General features: G+C 39.8%; 1 long non-coding RNA gene across 1 annotated transcript; it reads right to left on the bottom strand.

Annotated features, from left to right (window-relative positions):
* Window positions 1-1000: 1000 nt before the first annotated feature.
* On the bottom strand, window positions 1001-2320 carry LOC141003793 (uncharacterized). The gene is made up of 2 exons (XR_012179754.1): window positions 2002-2320; window positions 1001-1346 (listed from the first exon to the last, which is right to left on the bottom strand). It is a non-coding gene; the product is annotated as an uncharacterized lncRNA (long non-coding RNA).
* Window positions 2321-19564: the final 17244 nt, after the last annotated feature.

The following is a 19564-nucleotide window of genomic DNA, read 5'->3' as shown; positions in this document are numbered from 1 at the left end:
CTCCAAGTGTCATAATCTACCTCACTGTATGGTCGAGGGATCTTCCCAGAGAAACCTCTCAATCTCAGGGTTGAGTGAGAGTGTGGGGGTCTGTCTTCACTCCTCACGATGTGCTCCACCACTATCTTTTGCACCTCAGGTGGGTTGAGCTCACTGGGACTCAGGGTCGAGGGTGTCTTTGAGTTAAAGGAGGGAGCAGTTGTTCTCTGATTAACATTAGAGGGACCAAGATCAATGGGAGGGGGAGCACCAACCAACAGCGGTGATGCAACGTCATGCTGGCTGGGTTCTGCAGTCTTCTCAGCTTCCAGTGAGTGTTGGGGGGAAGTAACTTGCTCACTGGATTCAGCACCATCGATGGATTCTTCTATTTGTGACATTACCTCCTTTAACACCTCCTCGAAATCCTTTCCACTGAGTTTGGCGATTCCCTTCAGCTTGTCGAGGTAAGTTTGTGTAACATCACTGCTTACCTTTTGTGTGTAGACACTTGCCAGGGCTCGAACGTGGAAGGTGACATCAGGGCTGACTGACGATGGGTGAGTACGAGGCAAAAGAGGTTCTAACGCTTGCATAGCAGTGCCATGGTTATACTCTACTATCAGGTTGGTATGAAACTCTGTAGTTGAATCATCTATCTTTACAGCCCTATTGATTGAACCATAGGTTTGCAAAAACTCAATAATCTCTTCATCTTTTTCTGATCCTGTCAACCCACTCACTAGGACTGCATTTGGAACCTTGATACCTAATTTATCAATGACCTCCATTTTTTAGCAATGTGTATTATCATGAAATAAAACTGAAATGGTTTGTTCCAGGCAATCGTTTGGCAAATAACTAGGCTCCTGGCTAGCTCGCCACTTATTGTAACACGTATTACCCTTTAATAAGAGAATAGGATTTAGATTGAATAGGCTAGATGGATCAGAAGCTCTAAGGTCGACTACGGAGCCCAGGATCGACCGACCGACTGCTCAGGAACGACACAAACACAGTGTTCTCTTTAAGAAACAAATGATGCTTCCCTTTTTATTGCAGATGGGAAGACCACACATTAATAACACATTTATTACAACTCCTACCCGGGTAAGTATGAAAAATAAAAAATAAAATAAAATACTGCAGCTGCTTTAATTTCTAGTGTTCAGTTCAGTTAGCACCGCATAGGTGAAATATCAGTTCCACCTCACTGGGGTGTGGGTGGTGTGTGTATTGGTGCAAAAAGGATCCAGGTTCCACGACGTCGGTATCTAAGCGTCCACCGGGGTCTAGCTCGCCATCAACTTCAATTGGCTCCAACCTCCAGGTCCGTATCTCAATGGAATCCAACGAAAAAACCTGACCTACGATAAGTAGGATCAGAGCATTCATTGTCAATCTCTAAACTTTCAATGATTTATATGAGATAAATCATGTTAAATCTGCATAAACCATTTCAATGGAAAATAATTATTTTCTTTACTGAATTACTGTTTTTTACTGAATTACTGTTGCAATATAACCTTACAATTTACAGTAACAAAATAAACAACATTCACATAATCATATTATGATACTCAAGTTATTGAAATAACCTCTCAAAACAATATGAAAACATTTTGTGCTTTTTACAGGATAATATTCACAGAACCATCATTAACCATTAAGAAAATAAAACATATAATTGTGCACAGTTGTTAACTTGTGGCTAAATGTGCTTTAAGTTCAGAAATAAAGTGCTATACACACCCAGAATATAGCTCAATGTGCATGGAAAGAGAGTAAACAAGAGAAAATAACGTTACATATGCACCTTTAAAATGTCGGACAAATGCTACAGCATTAGTGTATCTGGTGTGTCTGCCGTGAGGCTAATTAGCACAGGGAGCTAGCGCTCCGACATTAGCTCGTCTGCTAATGTTAGCTCGTTATCGCTATTAGCATTAGCTCGTTATCGCTAACGATTAGCTCGTTCCGCTATTAGCATTAGCGATTTAGCATTTCGAGTCGGTTGCTCACCGATGCTTTCTCCTCCCGAGCGGCTCCTCCAGCTGCACTCACGCAGGTCCTGGTCGTCCGGGGGATCTTCTCCAGCAGTTTTCTCCGTGTTTTTCAGTGTTTTTTAGTGTTTTATCGTCCAAAGTGTGTTTTTCCGTGACTCGTGCTCAATGTGGCTTCCTCTCTTTCTTCTAGCAGCTTCAAGAGGAAGTGAACCTGCTCCGATCGGGTCAGTGGGTGGGAGCTTCTCCTCCGATTGGATGAGAAGTCCGTCTTCCGATCAGCTCTTTCAAACTAAAACTCCACATAACTTTTTTATTACGGTTCTGTTCTTCTTTTTAAGTGAACATCGGTATTTTAATTATTAACAAAACATTATATTTAATGAATTGATTTTTCCACTATGAATTTCACTGTTTTTAATTCAAACATCCTGGTTTTATACATTTTTATACATTATACATTTATACATGAATGAACTAATTTACTGATTTTAACTCATTTGTCTCGGTTTTTAATACACAATGAAATATTTTTAATATACATTTTAACCTGGGTTACACAATGATCTCTTCTCTGAACGTCACCGTCAACAGTCCAGGTATTTGAGGTGTTCTATCTCAAGCACACCTGATGCAACTAATGAAGCCCTTGATTGGTTGCATCAGGTGTGCTTGAGACCACACCTGATTTGCAAATGTGTGCTCTTGTGAGGAATTTTATTCAGGGGGTTGAATATTTTTGAGACTGCAGTAGTCATTGAAAGTAAGATTTAGTGTTGAATTTGGATAAAATCCTTGTAATATTAGTTTTATTTAACTATTTAAACTGTTCTTCTGTAATTTGTTTAATGCAAACACCTGAAAAATTTTAAATTTTGCCTATAAACCTAAAATGCAATGGGGGTTGAATAATTTTGATTGCAACTGTACATACATACATACATACATACATACATACATACATACATACATGTTAGGAACTGCCTCAATCATCTGAAGGGCCACAAGATTGGTTTAACTAATTATCATCTTAAACTTACTCAGCATATGCCTCACAAGTCAAAAAAATCACATTAAAGCTGCTGTAAGCACTGTGGTTGTTTCAGCTAACCTCTTGTCTGTTTTGCATTTTATAATCCCCTCCCTCCTCTCTCCTTTCTACGTCAGCAAATGCTGGGGTGCTTCTGGACCCCCTGGGGGTTGCATGGAGCTAATACTTCAGCAGAAGAACAATACACCAAAATGCTGTAATCAACAGAGCCCAAACAGTAAAAAACAATGTAGACAACATTATGAAACTAGAGACCATCCTGTGATGGGACCACATCAGCAACAACACCATTAACATGGTAATGGTCAGGCCCATGAGTACTCAGTGGTCACTACTCAAATGTCCGATCACGAGTGGCGAGCCTAAATATGGACTCTTTCTGTGGAATCTGACTGTTAATTGTCGCTTCGTTGAATCCACAATGTGTATTATGATAATTAAGGCACAATATGTATTTTTTGTTTTAAAGTCTTAAAGGTGCACAATGTAACTTTTTCTGGTAGAGGGTCGGCCACCTGCTTGTTTCATGGAGATGTTCTTGCTTTGCAGGAATGTTCCACAGTATGGTATAAAACTTATCTATCTTGCATTTATTCAATTAGAACTGTTTTTATTGAAAAAAAAAACCCTTAACAAACGTGCATTCTTACTGTGAGGTGGCTTGCCTCTCCACAGATCTGACCTGTAACTTGGCCTGTTGGTATCACCTGAATGTCTCCATGGAGATAGATAAGTTTAATGCCATACTGTGGAACATTCCAGACAGGGAGAGTGTGGGTTGTTGTTGTGAATTGGGTTGTTGTGCACCTGGCACTTAAAGTTGTTAAAGTGACAGAAAAGTGTCCAGATTTAAAGAGGCTAATCTTCTGGAGTATTTCAACTTGGATTCAGTCATAGTTAAAAGAACCATTACATGTAGCTTCTTTGCATGTTGTATACATTGAAAAAAAATGCATCCAATTGTTTTTTGCCATACTGTGGAACATTCCAGGCAGGGAGAGTGTGGGTTGTTGTTGTTGTGAATTGTGTTGTTGTTGTGTGCCTGGCACTTCAACTTTGTTGAATGGACAGAAAAATGTCCAGATTTAAAGAGGCTAATCTTCTGGAGTATTTCTTTTTTTTATACTCAGATTTTATTAATTTTCGGCATATAACAACATTAAAGAACACATTACAGCGTCAGTGGGGTACATGTTCTTAATAATAATCCTCAAATGTCTCTGACATCAGTCCAAGTTTTCTTGGTGGTGTCTCTGCTTTGAGATTTATGGTCTGTCCATTTTTCGCATTTCTTATCAAATATTGTTTGCTGGAGTCTCAATATATACGTAAATCTTTCCATATTGAGAATCTCCTCAACTGTGTCCAGCCAGTTCCTCCGAGTGGGAGGGTCCTCTCTACACCATTTCCTGGTGATTGCCTTCTTGGCCGCAGCCAGCAGAATTTTTACCAGATATTCGTCTTCATATTGTACATTTTTCCTTGTCAGGTTACACAGGTATAATATCTCACATGTCTTTGGTAGTTCATATCCCAGTATTGTTTTCAATTCTACCCACACATCATTCCAATAACTTCTCATTTTAGTACATTCCCAAAAAACATGAGTGTGACCTGCATTCTGCTCTCCACACCGTCTCCAGCATGTTTGTTGTGTAGTTGAAATTTTGCTCTTTGTTTTGGGAGTAATAAAGAACCTGATCATATTTTTCCAGCAAAATTCTTTCCACATCCTGGAGCTGGTGGTGGTTTGCTGTACATCACATATGTTAAACCAGTCCTCTTCAGTTAAAGGCATTTTACTTTCTTTTACCCATCTGTCTCTAACATACAGTGTAGAAGTTCCTCTGCTCTTCTCTAGACCCTGGTATAGTGTTGAAACCACTCTTCCAGTATTGTTTCTATATGCATTACACAGTGTTATAGTTACTTTATTCAGCTCCTGGGGAAGATCTGGTTTCATTTCCTTCTCAAAGAAGTCTCTAACTTGGTAATACCTAAACTGATCGCAATCCTCCAGTCCATATTCCCTCTTCAGTTTTTGAAAGCTTTTAATTTTCCCCCGATCAATTATTGTACATATTGCTGTAATCCCCTTGTTTACCCATTGTTCATAACTACTATCCATTGCCCCTGGTTTAAATTTAGAGTCACAAGTCAGCCAGCTCAAAATTTTGATTTCACTTTCTAAATTGTATTTCCTAATCACTATGAACCAGATTTCCAGAGTGAATCTAGTAATTGGATCAAGCATATTCTTAATTTTTTTAAACATGTCCCTGTTTGCAATCATACTTTGGATATGGTATCCCTCTCTTTTTAATTCAATATCTTTCCACCTTGCAATATACTCAGGATCACACCAATACACCAAAGGTCGAGTCTGGGCGGCATAATAATATTCTAAGAGGTTTGGTAGGGCTAACCCGCCTTTGTCTTTGGGAATCTGAAGAGTTGCGTATTTTATCCTTGGCCTTTCCCCCCCCCCAGATGAAGCGTGAGATTTTTTTGTTCCATTCTTTGAATTGTGATTTGGGGATTTCTGTTGGTAATGATTGAAATAAATATAAAATCCTCGGTAAGACATTCATCTTTATGATTTCTATTCTAGAACTAAAATCCAATGTTAGCGCCAACCATCTTTCCATATCTTTTTGAATTTCTTGATTTAGAGTCCCATAATTAATTTTGTGCAGTTTTGTTAAGTTTCTACTAATACTTACACCTATGTATTTTATTGTTTTTGCTTTCCATTTGAATTTATATGTTTGTTGAATGGCTTGGGGTGGGGTATAGTTTATGGGTAATACCTGCGTTTTTGTCACATTGAGTTTATAACCTGACAAGTAATAAAATGAATCCAGTCTTTCCATAAGTCTTGGAAGACAGACATCTGGTTGTTTTAGACTGATCATAACATCATCTGCAAATAGTCCGATTTTATGTTCTGTGCCCCTTACCTCTATCCCTGCTATACCTACGTCTTCTCTTATTGCCTGGGCCAAAGGCTCTATGAAAATTGCAAAGAGAGTTGGCGATAAGCAACAGCCCTGTCTAGTAGATCTTTCCAATTTGAACCAGTTAGTGAGACTGCCATTTATTTTAATTCTAGCCTTCGGGTCTTGATAAAGTGTTTTAATAATGTTAACTGAGTCTGTGTTAAAGCCGAATCTTTCTAAAGTAAGATATAAAAATTTCCAACTGACGCTATCGAAAGCTTTTTCTGCATCCAAACTGAGCAGCAGTGCACTTTCTCCCTTTTTTTGTATTTCCTCAATTATATGTAAAGTCCTCCTTATATTATCTTGTGTTTGGCGCCCCTTGATAAAGCCACATTGATCTTCATCAATTAGTTCTGTCACAAAAGTTTCGAGTCTCTTAGCTAGGATGGTTGTATATATCTTATAATCACAATTTAATATTGATATAGGCCTATAATTTTCACATAATTCCTTATCTTTCCCCTCCTTGGGAATCACCGTAATTATGGCTTCTTTCCAAGAGGGGGGGATCTTGCCTTTTTTTAAGGTTTCGTTGAATGCTGCTAATAACATTGGACCCAATTCCTTTTTAAACATTTTGTACCATTCGGCCGGGAAGCCGTCACTCCCCGGGGCTTTATTTGATTTTAACTTATTAACGGCTTCTTCCATTTCCTTTGCTGTGATACATGTATTTAAAATTTCATTTTGTTTCTCTCCTATTGTTGGTAGATCTAATGAACTTAAAAAGTTTCTTATTACTTCCTCGTCCACTGAGTGTGGTTGTGTATACAGCTTTTTGTAGTACTTTTCAAAAACTTTTTCTATTTTTCCTGGTTCAAATTCTAGTGAATTGGTTGTGGGATCTCTGATTTTATGGATTGTATTCATGAGTTGCTGTTTCCTTATTCGCCTAGCTAGTAATTTTGTAGCTTTGGGGCCTGATTCGTAATAAGTCTGCTTTAGAAGTCTAGATTTCTTTTCCACTTCGTCTCCTAGTATCTCATTCACTTTTGTCCTCACTTCCTTGATTTGTTGAAGTAAACCTGCATCATTTGAGTCTTTATGTTGTTGCTCTAATTTTTTAAGCTCTTCAATCTTCATCTGATATAATTTCAACCTAGCTTTCTTATTGTATGCTGCTCGAGATATTAGTTTTCCCCGCATAACTGCTTTCATGGCATCCCATAGAGTAGTAAAATCTACCTCCCCATTATCGTTCTCTTCCCTGTATGTATTTATTTCTGTTTTGATCTCCTCAAATCCTGGATTATTTAGTACACCAACATTCATTCTCCATACTGTATTCCTTTTCTTGCTGTTCATATTCAGTGTCAGGTGGAGAATACAATGATCTGACAGGTCTGCTACTCCAATCTTACACTCTTCTATTCTAAATCTATCTGCTGTATTCATGAAAAAATAATCTATCCTTGTATAGACTGAGTGGGGAGCTGAGTAGTACGTGAAGTCCCTTTCGAATGGATGTAGTTCCCTCCAGACATCTAAAATTCCCAACTCTGTTAAAACAGTATTTAAGTATCGGGACACTTGAATTTTGCTACTTTTCTTTGCACTAGTTGTGTCCAAATCCTGATTCAGTGTATTGTTAAAATCCCCTCCACATATCAGTATCCCTTCTATTTCTTGAACAACAACTTCAAATAAGTTCTTGAAAAAACTCTTATCACTGTCCGGAGGTGCATAGACATTGACGAGTGTAACTAATTGATTTTCAATTTTCCCCTTAACCAAAATGTATCTTCCTTCTTTATCTTTAATTTCCTTTAAGGTCTCAAATTTTATTCCATTTGGAATCAAAATCATTGCCCCCCTTTTCTTCCCATTTTTGTATGAGCTATAGTATGTATTTTTAAATCCCAATTTTTTATATTTTTCATGCTCCTGATCCGACAAATGTGTTTCTTGTAGAAAACTAACCTGTGCTCTTTCTTTTTTTAGTTTTGCTATGACCTTCCCTCTTTTCATTGGGTTACTTAACCCGTTCACATTCAGAGACACCACTTTAAGCTGGCTATGTTGCATCTCCTCCATTCTTTGTTTCCCCCTTCTCTCCCACTGACACCTGCAACTCGAACAACAATATGAACTCTAACTCCAAAACAATGCTTCCAATAACAACGGGCCTCTTCAATCATGCCTGTGCCCCTGTTGGAAGGAGAGGGGAAGGTCCCCCAGTTATGGAGGGGCCCTACACTAGAGGTGGATAGAGGTCCTGCATAGAGACCCCCTTGCCTTGTAGTAGTGTCCAACATTTCTCTGCATTCCCACTCTACCAGTCTAAAAGAAACGTATGAAAGGCCTAGTAGTGGGAGGCAAGCCATATCCTAGCATATAAACTCTGTATTTAACAATAAGTAAATCGATAAACAAATATGATCACCTGGGGTATTGCAATTACTTAGTCTCTTTTCCCCCATCTTTTTCCCCTCCAACCCCGACATTATCCCAGGGATACGTTACCACAAAGCCATCCTCTGTGTTTATGAACCAAAAATGAATAAATGAATATAAAAGCCAACACTAAAAATAATAAAAAATGTCTTTTCCCTCCTCCTTTCTATCTCTTTTACTCAGAAATTTCCAGGCCTGTTCATTAACATGCTGTACTATACAGCTAGAATATGGTGGTGATTCGTACTTATTTTAAAGTGAAACCTTATTCACGTCTGGATCTCCCATTTCAATCAGATGTTTTCTCCATCTTCGGCTCTCCTGAACTCCTGCAGCCTTCCTCTCGTGCGTTGAGTTAATCCACCATGCGCCCCTGGTTCCCCGACGCGTTGCCATGGCGATGCCGCCTGTATCCACTCCTCCATCGTGCGCTCCTTGTCAGCCTCCTTCATCTGTACATCCATTCCCCTTCTCCTCATCTCTTTCGCTGCTTCTTGCGCGCTGTTGTAGAGCCGGGGTCCGTCGGTCCAGTGGATCCTGATCCTGGTCAGGGGCGTTTGGAACCGGATGCCTTTGGCCTTGAGGGTCTTTTTAATCTCCATATAGGCTCTGCGTTGCTGTACCACCTCGGCGGCATAGTCGTTGTCAAAGTACAGAGGCGAGTCGCCAAGTTTAACTTGTTTTTGCCAGGCTTTCCTTAATATCATCTCCTTTGTGTCAAACCGGAGAAAGTTTATGATTATAGACCGCGGAGTCTCACCGGGACCGGGTCTTCTCGCTGCCGCTCGGTGTGCTCGTTGAATCAGCAGGCTCGTCCCCTCTGGCAGAGTCAGCTCTCTCTGTAGTAGCTCCTCGACAAAGCGGATGACTGAGTCCCCCTCCGAGCCCTCCGGGACTCCAAATATCCGCACGTTGTTCCTCCTGGACCTTCCCTCGAGGTCGGTTAGCTTGTCCTGTAGCTTTCTCTGCTCGCGCAGGGTTGTCAACAGAGCGTCTTTAGCTTCCATGTTGAATGTCTCGAGTTCCTCGATGCGTGTTTTTGCCTCTTTGAGACTTTTCTTCTGGTCCTGTAGTTCGTCTTTGTTTGCCTTAAGCTTGTTGTTTACGTCTTCTTTAAAATTGGCAAACTCCTGTTTAAAGCTCGTGTCAAGGGCCGTTATGTCGTTTTTCATTTCTTCTTTGAGTTCGTGGATTTCTTTAGCGATGTCCGTCAGGTACTTGTGTAGTGCTGGCGTAACGTCTTTGGCTAAGGCCTCGCCGCCATTACCCCCTGCTTCACTGCTTGCCTCCATTACGAAACTCTTTTCCTGTGTTTTCAGATTTTTTCTGCCTTTCTGACGCGTCCCCCCACTCATCCCTTGTTACTTCTATTTGAATTTGGTTTATCGTTAGTTGGGGGGGTGTTTATTTGTCTCCGACTGGTAGGAGCTACGAACTACTCTGCCATTACTCTCATCGCTCAACCGGAAGTCCCCTTCTGGATTATTTCAACTTGGATTCAGTCATAGTTAAAAGAACCATTACATGTAGCTTCTTTGCATGTTGTATACGTTGAAAATAAATGCATCCAATTGTTTACAACTATTCACGATGGCTGTTAAATAAATTTCCCAAAAGTGATATTTTCCTCTCTTGTCGTTTCTCAAGATGTCTTTTTTGCATGTTTTGGTGTAGGCGTAGTAGTAATCATTTTGCAGGTTTATAAGTAAATTTTACATAATAACTTGATTATTAAAACATAAAAATACAGCATATTATGAATAGATTTTATGTATAATATACAGAACAGCTCGATTTAAAATGCAAAGTTTTACTGTTGTTCAACCAGTTTAAATTAGTTTTTTGTTTGATATTTCCCTGTTAATTTTACCATTTATTGATGCTCAATGAGCAATTATTACATGTAAAAAATACAGGAAATGGTCTATTTATATACAACACCGTTATGTGAAATCAACACATTTTTTGTAGACTTAACATTTTTTTAATGTGAGTCAGCCATGTTGTCATTCACTGTAAATCAATTTTCATATTTTGTTAGTAAAGTTATCTACTGTGCTGCTGTATTTTTTACAGGAATTCTCTGGTAACTACAGCTGCCAGCGTTTTCCTTTAAAAACAACAGGAGATGAGTGAAAATGTATGGTATTGAGACTGAAGTAGTGATTTAAAAAAACTTGGGGCAGTATCAAGAAATAAGACTCAATAGTGACACGACAGCCGTTGCGGCCGTTAGGGTAACTGCAGCCATCAGCCAAGCCGGCGCGGGAGTGCGCATGAACTCTTCACAGCAGTGCAGCAGCCATATATAAAGACACATATTTCTAACTCTTCAGTTTCAGACTAAAGGACCGTGGAAAATGCGCAGTCTGTAACTATTCAGTGTTACACAGAGGTGGACTAAGTTACATGTTTGCAGCTAACGCTACTTTGCACGTTAGGTCACTCCGAGTCCTCATGATCTTATATAGTTTTCAAATCAAGCTCTAAACATGACCTGTAATGTTTTCTTACCTGGTTACTAGGAAATGAGCCATGTCAGCATCTGTTTTCAGTCCCGAATCAAGTTGAAGCTGCCTCCATGAGTCAAACGTGTATCCGATGTGTATTCAGGTGCCAGCCCGGCTTTGGTCGTAATTTTGTTTCGACTCACGACATGCTGCTGATAAAACCTTCATTTTCTTCTTAGTATGACTTTTTAGTGGACTTTGTGTGGTGATGGGTCGTTTGCTGGCCGTAGCAGAATCCATTACTACCCAAACACTAGTTTGGGTCCACCACACTTGTCTTCTTCACGTAACCAAGGACGCGTATTCAGCGTCATCAGGCGTCACGTCCGCAGGACTGCGCAGGAAATTCAGATACCGAATTGCAGTACATTATGCAGCACACAGCCTGTTCAAGGCAATGGAGAGATACGTGGGTGGGCTCATTCTTTTTGGTTTTGAACGCTTCATCACCCATTAGCACTAAAAAACTTAAAATGCATATTTATTTTTTCACAAATCCTGCCCCAAGTTCCTTTAAGTGAGATAAAAGCTGAATTGGGAAAATGTGAAATTGAACTATGTAAAACTGAGATGAGGTAAAAAGATATGCATTGTGCTTATGTGACTGTTATGATACATGATGTTAAATAAATCACACAGAGGCAATCTGGAAAGGAAACAAGACGAACTGTGTCCTCATTCCTCTGTTTTACCTGCTTTATACAGGTCACATATTTGTTACCGTGGTCTCCCATCCTTGGGACACGTAACATCAGCCCTCATAAATATTTTGCACAGATGATCTAGGGGGTTTACAGATGCAGTGTGCACCCTGTCTTTTTGAGCTGGATTAACAAGGGGTCTTAGCAAAGATCAGATCAGTTTGATTCTAAGGCTGTTTTCAGCCCACGGATATGTTGAAACCTTGCATTTCTTTAGGTTGGAACTTTTCTTTTGGTTTGAATTTTTATGTTTATCTTGTGACAATGTTGGGCTTGTTAAGTTTTCATAAAAACACTTGGTAGAAAAACATAATGTTTTGGTATAAAATACCTGAAAATGTGGAAACGCTGGCTGTATTAGTGTTTTGCAGAAACCTTAACTGCTTTTCCTGGCAACTGGACTGTACATGTGATGTGGAAACAAAAAGATTTCACCAGCCACAACTGGTTACTACATCTGGTTGTTGATCTACAATATTCTTTATTTTGTTAACATCTGCTTCCCCATGAGATCACATGAGAGGGATCATGTGCATTGCTCCCTCTAGTATAATAACCTTATCTGTAGTGTGTGATGTGCCATTATTTTATCTTGCAGTGTGTGCATGTTTAAGATTTGTGGCGTTTCTCCTTATATGTGTGCTACACAACCCAAATATCACATTGTCATATTCACAAATTCATACTCTGATAGCAGAGGCTGCCAGACAAGATGCCGAACCACCAATCAGGTCACCCCAAGATATTGCTATGCTTGGCCATTAACACATACTCACACACCGATGGGAGTCGGTGTGTAGCATCAGGAGCAATTTTGGGTCCAAAATCTTGCCCAAGGACACTTCAACATGCAACTGAGAGATCTGGGTATCAAACCACCAGCCTTCTGCTTAGTTAATGATCTGAACCTTTAAACATTAATCTTATATGGTCAATCTTTTTCTTACTATGCACATGGGATCCTGAATGAACAGACATCACCTGCCAAAGTTGGATCACAATGGGTTATCTTTGTATTAGTTTTTAATTGCTGTCCTTCTAGGCATCATCTTATTTATATGCACTACAAGGACCTTTTAAATCAGTCTTAATTTAACACTGATGCCTCTGTATGACCTACATAAGACCATCAGCAAGAGGATTGGCTATTTATCCCTAACCCTAACGGTAAGGTTGGTAACTAGAATGAACAGAAATATCCCCTGATCACTATGCATCCTCCAGATTAAGGTATTTATTTCAGGAGATCATGGTGCTCATACTGCTTCTGTCCACAGAGGTCGCTAGAATCAACCAAAAAAATGAAAGTTCCTTGTTGCTGTTTTAAACTGTCAGGCCACTCTCTCCACATCTGATCAAACCACACCCACACAGTCCTGATTAAGCAGATCAGCTGTTTTTCTTAATAAATATTAACTATGTTGTTTTCTTAACTCTAACGTTGTTTTTATTTTGTCATAAAAATGTTTTAATTGTTACAGAAGAATACTCCAAATGAATGCCTTGTCACATAAACACATTGTTTAGCATTAGGGATTAGTAGGAAAATACTAGGGGCATGCATCTCTCCCTTATAAGACGATCCGATATCTAGCTAGATACAATTCAGGGACAATACTTTTTATTATGGAACGAAGCGATTCCAATTTGGTATGATTCAATTCAATCCGTTGTGATACTATACAATCTGATTCTCTGTTTCATGTAGACATTCATTTTCTACTAAATTAGAATAAGCCAATTCTATAAAAGTGGCATTGCTTACCTTCAAATAGATACTAAGTGCTGTATTGTAGGCAACTGGACATGTTTCAGTTTCTTGAAGACGTTTTCAGGGACAGGCTTTAAGTGCTTGATGTGCTTCTGTTCCTTCTTAACCTGTGGCTACCCAAAGTGGACATTTGACAAAATATCTAAAGGATCCAGAGCAGACAGAGAGGAAGAAACGAAAAAACGTAACATCATCGTCATTCCCTATGTCGTTGGAACATCTGAGAAACTCAGAAGGATCATCAATAAACATCATATCCCGATTCACTTCAAACCTACCAACATGCTGAGGCAGAAACTTGTCCATCCGAAGGACAAAACACCCAGGCAAAAACAGAGTAATGTAGTTTATGCTGTTCAATGCAGCCAGGACTGCTCAGATTTGTACATTGGGGAGACAAAACAACCTCTCCATAAATGAACGGCACAACACAGGAGGACCAACTCCTCAGGTCAAGACTCTGCTGTCCACTTACATCTGAAGGAGAAAAATCATTCCTTTGAGGACAACAATGTAAACATCTTGGCCAGAGAAGACAGATGGTTTGAAAGAGGAGTAAAGGAATCCATCTATGTCAAACTGGAACGGCTGTCTTTGAACAGAGGTAGACTAAGACATTACTTATCACCCACCTACAATGCTGTACTGAGTTCTCTCCCCAGACAACTTAACAACCATTCACACCTGGGCTCACCTAGCCCGAGCAACCCACATGAAGGCTGGTTGGGTCAACGACCCACAAGTAGCCCTGACGATGAAACTCAGAGCTCACAGGTGTCCTTAACAACTCTGTAAGACACTCCCACACAAAGTTTAAAAGCCTGCAACTCCCCTCCAGTTAGTTAGAACTGAAGAAGCCTCTTGGATAGGAGTAAAATGTCTTCAACAAACTGGACCACATCCAGTTGCCTACAATACAGCACTTAGAATTACCATGACCTGGATGACTGAGAACCTTCATCAATCTTCAGATAGTTATTTCAGACCAGGGAATCCTGTGTATTTTTCTTACTATTATGTATATTTTTATCTTGATCTGCTTATACCTCAGTGTATAAAAAACACACTCGTTGTCTTATCCTGGACCTGAGGAACAACTACCCTGTTGTCTGGATCTCCATGAGCAGGGTCTGTCTAAGCTTGATCTGGCTGCATTGGACCACTCTGAACTGAATATCCCTGATTGTCTGTATCCTCTGGTTCCTAGTAATAATCAGTGTATAAAATCACACCTATGATTAACAATCAGACAAATGTTTACTACTGATAACTACTGATAACTTAACAGTGTGCGGTGCTGTGCAGTACACAGTAAACAGTGTGCAGTATGGTTCAATTCAGTACATAATGTCAGTAGACAATGACAGTTAACAGTGTGCAGTACTACCAACAGTCACATAATATAGCTAATGATAGCAATATGTTCAAAAGCAGACAGGTTGTAAGTCCTTACTTGCAATAAAACAGGCTACAGATGCTGTGATTACCTTAGACCTCACAGAGTTGTGGCTAAGTTGTGGCTGGAAAGTGGTTTTAATCACGTCTTTGTCTCGCATGTTCTTGCTAGTGCTAGCTTAACGTCGACTGCAAAGGTTTCACCATGCTGTCTCACCAGGTGAACGCTAAGATTTGTTATGCTACCACTGTACTTAAATGCTGTTCTACATAGCTTACAAATGGCCTGCTTTTTGTTTGATTCGTACCTTAGAAATTGGAGCATCGACTTGCTCACAGTACATTAGATCAATCCAGAGGTCTGCATATTGGTGTATTCGTATCTAACTTTAAAACTGATGTCCAATTCATATTGGTTAATTTTCACACCTCTAGAAAATACAGTCTGTTATTAATAGTGATTTGAGGTAATCTTCACTTTTGGCTGTCTCCTGACACAAAGGCTCTTAAGGTCACAGTCACAGGAACTCACATTAAGGTCCTGTCCAGTCAAATGATCATTTCACACAGACCTGAGACCTGAACCTGAGGTGACCATGAGGATGTGGCCCCAAGACCTGGACTGTGTCAGGTTACAATAAATTTAACTCTTATCACTCATAATAGATGTCACAACATTCAAAGATATTTACTGCGTAGTATTTCGTATTTCTATGACTTTTGCCACCTGAAGGTGGGATCTAAACATTCATGAGATGAAATGTGGTGTGTGCTAGTCTGCCTTAGTTCTCCTGTGCACAGCAGGGCTGGAGTTGCTTGGTCAGATGACAAGAGAGGGTCAGACAGACTGGGAGAGGAGAGATTAAAACCAGATGTAGGGGGTTTAAGTCCAGAACTACCCTCTTTACTGACTCCAATGCTTTGTTCCCAACCACAGAGGACAGGAGATACAACAGAGAGGGGAGGAGGGATGGTCTACTCTCTCTTTCTCTCTCTGGCTCCAATTGCAAATCCAATGGAAATGACAGAAGCTTGTAAAACCTCCCATGCTGCTAAAATGTTTTTATAATCATTTGAAATTGAATATTCTCCTGATGAAAAGTGCAGTTAGTGGGATGGGAATTCATTTGTTGAGTAAGTAATGAGTCATAGCTGGTCAAACACTAGTGCTATGTTATTGTACAATTCAAGAGTGGCTTTGTGCGTTTTGAAATGTCTGACCTTCCCACACAAGTATAAATGTCTTTCCCAGAAACATACTGCACTGGTTGTCCGTTTTTATTTATTTACTTGTCCTCTGTTACTAAAGGGGAAGAAAGGGTTGGCCTTTAATAGCATTGAATCTGGACCTACAATTAGAAATGTGTTATGGCACTTTAACACCCTTAGTTTGGTTCATTGAGTCCAGGGGAAAAAATGACAATGTCATTTTATTGTATTTCTCCATTTCTTCTCCACACTGGTTCATTAGAAATGAACCTCCATCAATCTATCATCCATAGCCGCTTATCTTTTTCAGCAGGGCTGGATCTGATCCTAGCTAACATTGGGCAAGCAGCAGGGCAAGCCCTGGACAAGTTTATCACAGGGCTGACATATAGGGACAAACAGCAAATTATGATAACACTCGCACCTATTCACGCATTAACCTCACTTGCATGTCTTTGGACTGTGGGAGGAAGCTGGAGTGCTGGAAATAAAGCTATAGCTGTAAGATAAATTGACAGGTAACTAATTGATTGGACAATCTTGGTGATGTCAGCTTGCATCACGAGCACTAGAGACCCGCATATGGTGATACATTTCTGGTGACTAACAGAAACTATTCTCTCCAGTCAGTCAGCAGACATACAGACATACAGTTGCTACTGCTGTAGCGGCGTTATTTTAGATTACACTACCTTGCCCGGCATGTCCGCCCTACTCTGCCTATGATTGGCTACATCCTTCCTGTTAAGTAATGCGCATGTGCAACTCTCACCAAAGATTGAACAGAGGCGAGATGTCTCACTCCATAGCTAAAACAGAGCATTCAAGACACAAGGGCTGCTGCAGCAATGCACCATATGAGAAAGATAATGTGTTTTTTGAAAATGAAAGTATGTAAACCTATTCTACTAGGACCCCCAAATAAAAGAATGAAACTGAAAATTAGCAAAGTATGACCTCTTTAAATAAAATTCACCCACATAGGGTGAACATGACATGACATGACCTTTACATCCATGGACATATATGAACTAGTAAGCTAATGAACGCAGAGAGATGCAGACTTTTCAGGTGCTGATTAAAAAAGCCAGATGAGAGGAATATAGAAATGGCTACAAAGTCAGAAAAACAGTCCAGAGATGAGTGACAATGCTAGCCCTGACAGGTCGGATAAACTCAATGCCCGAAGAGGAGTCATATACATATATATATATATACATATATATATATATATATATATATATATATATATATATATATATATATATATATATACATATATATATATATATATATACATATATATATATATATGTATATATGACTCCTCTTCGTACTGTATACACATAGTATGTGTATACTGTATATATATATATATATATATATATATGTATATATATTTATATATATATTAGATATATATATATATATAGTATACACATACATACATACATACATACATATAATGTTGTTATACATAAGGTAGCTGTTCTTTCATTGATTTTGTTGGTATTTGCAGCTGGTGGCAGTTGGGGAAATTTGGTTTGGTATAAGGTGGTAGATGGTCTTAAAAGGTTGGGTTAGAGAATCCGGTTGATTTTCAAAATAAAACACAATTTCAATCAGGAAAAAGTGAATGACAAAACGATAGTATTTTATTACAGTAGATAATATGTGATAATGAGTCTTGTCAGAAAGTCTTTGACGCTTAGATTCTACAGGCAGATCTTGTGATTGGGGGGTGTCTGCCCTGAGCAGCAGCAAGAAAAATCCCCCCATCGAGTCCAGACACTGGTGGTGGTGGTGGGTGATGACTCTGCTGAGGCTGGTAGGCTGTCCAAAAATTGATGAAGCTGGTGAATCTACAAACACTAGGTGGTGATTGGGGAGGTAGAGTGGCGCAAAAACGGCAACATCAGTGAACTGAAGGCTGAGAGAGAATCGTATTTAAAATGATGGTGACAAGATGAAAGGCTAATAATGTCACATAATGAGCATTGTTTAATTGACTTTCCTGCATCACTAGATAAGGGTAGTTTGAGTTAATGCTCATAATGCAATTTAGAACAACTCCATGCCGCAGTGCCATAAATTAAGCTTGCACAAAAGACATGTAAGTCAGGTATACTGCGTCAGCTCACTGTTCCAATCATGTTTTGGCCCAGACGGATAACTGACCAGACCTACCAAGCAGATACAGAGCCTCTTCATCCAAGCAAGGCTCTGGCGCCTGTGTTCCATCAGTACACACCGTCACCTACCTCCTCCTCCTTCGGGCCCCCCACACCCTACACTGCCCATGAAGAGACACCAGTAACATTCATTGAACCGCACAGAGTTGCAGAGCCACAGCTTAAATGCTACTCAGTCTTCAACAATTCTATCGAATAAACCAGAACTGGCCCATGTCTAGATTTGGGCCAGTTTTGGTTTATTTGGTTTGTTCTTTGCTGACATGTGGCCATGGTGTGACCTGCTTGTGGCTCAGATCTAGTAAACAGGAGCAGACCTCCACAATGCCATCATCCCACGTGGTATGTGGGCCGAACGTATCTGGTTTGGACCAGATCTGGGCCGCAACAATTTTGCTACCTGGGGATGGTCTACCACATCTTGCAATATGACCACTTATGGTTGTAGTAGTGTGCAGGGGTGTCTGGTGGAGATGAAATATTGATATGGATCCTATCAATAGCTCCTTAAATTCATGATCAGAGCATGTTTTGGAGTAGAGGGAGAGAAACATAATTTTTGCACAATAAATAATTATGATGATGTGATTTTCCTTTACCAACGTTGAAAGAACGAGAAAGCTGGAGGGAGAAAGAGTGGGACAGAAAATATTATGCACAGAGGGAAAAAAAACTTCTCTTCTTGTCTGTGACATATTCTACAGATACAGACATGAAAACTGTTGTGAAATGCTGGTATGATGTCCATATGATTGTCTACAGGTCTCTTTCAGGTCTATTTTTGATGAGAACAGTATGCGAGACACAGAATCTCTAGATCACACACCACTGCAGCTTTGTTTGACCCGCATGAGCCGTGCATGTCACGCTGGCAGTGAGCCTGCTCTAAGCCGCTACGATGGACGCCAAAATGAAAAGCATTATGTTCCACTACTCACACGCACTGCTCACGCAGGCAGAGTGTCCAGCTGTAAGACCAAATAAATAGGAAATGGATCTGCACTTCACGTTGGTGGCCAACCTCTAGGAACATATGGCCACATGTTGACTGGTTGTATCTCTTGTTAGGTGTAGCAGACAGATGTCACACAGCTGCATGAATGCAGTCTTCCTCATTATAAAATACATCTGCAATGTCCTGAAGTAATGGGGATGTGTAGGGATGTTGTGCCCCCTTCAGCCTGGGTCTTGTACTTGTGTAAGAGGATTGCTCATTTTCTCATAATCCATCCCAGTTTACTGCAGTTTATCATGATGATCTGTTCAGGCTTTCAGCCAAGTTGTAATGAAGGTCCTTTCATTACCACTTTGTTTAGCACAATGTTGACAATAAATAATAGAATAAGACACTAAGCCA

This window comes from Pagrus major, chromosome 10, assembly GCF_040436345.1.
Source record: "Pagrus major chromosome 10, Pma_NU_1.0".
Classification (NCBI taxonomy): domain Eukaryota; kingdom Metazoa; phylum Chordata; class Actinopteri; order Spariformes; family Sparidae; genus Pagrus; species Pagrus major.
This window is presented reverse-complemented; position numbering and strand designations above follow the sequence as displayed.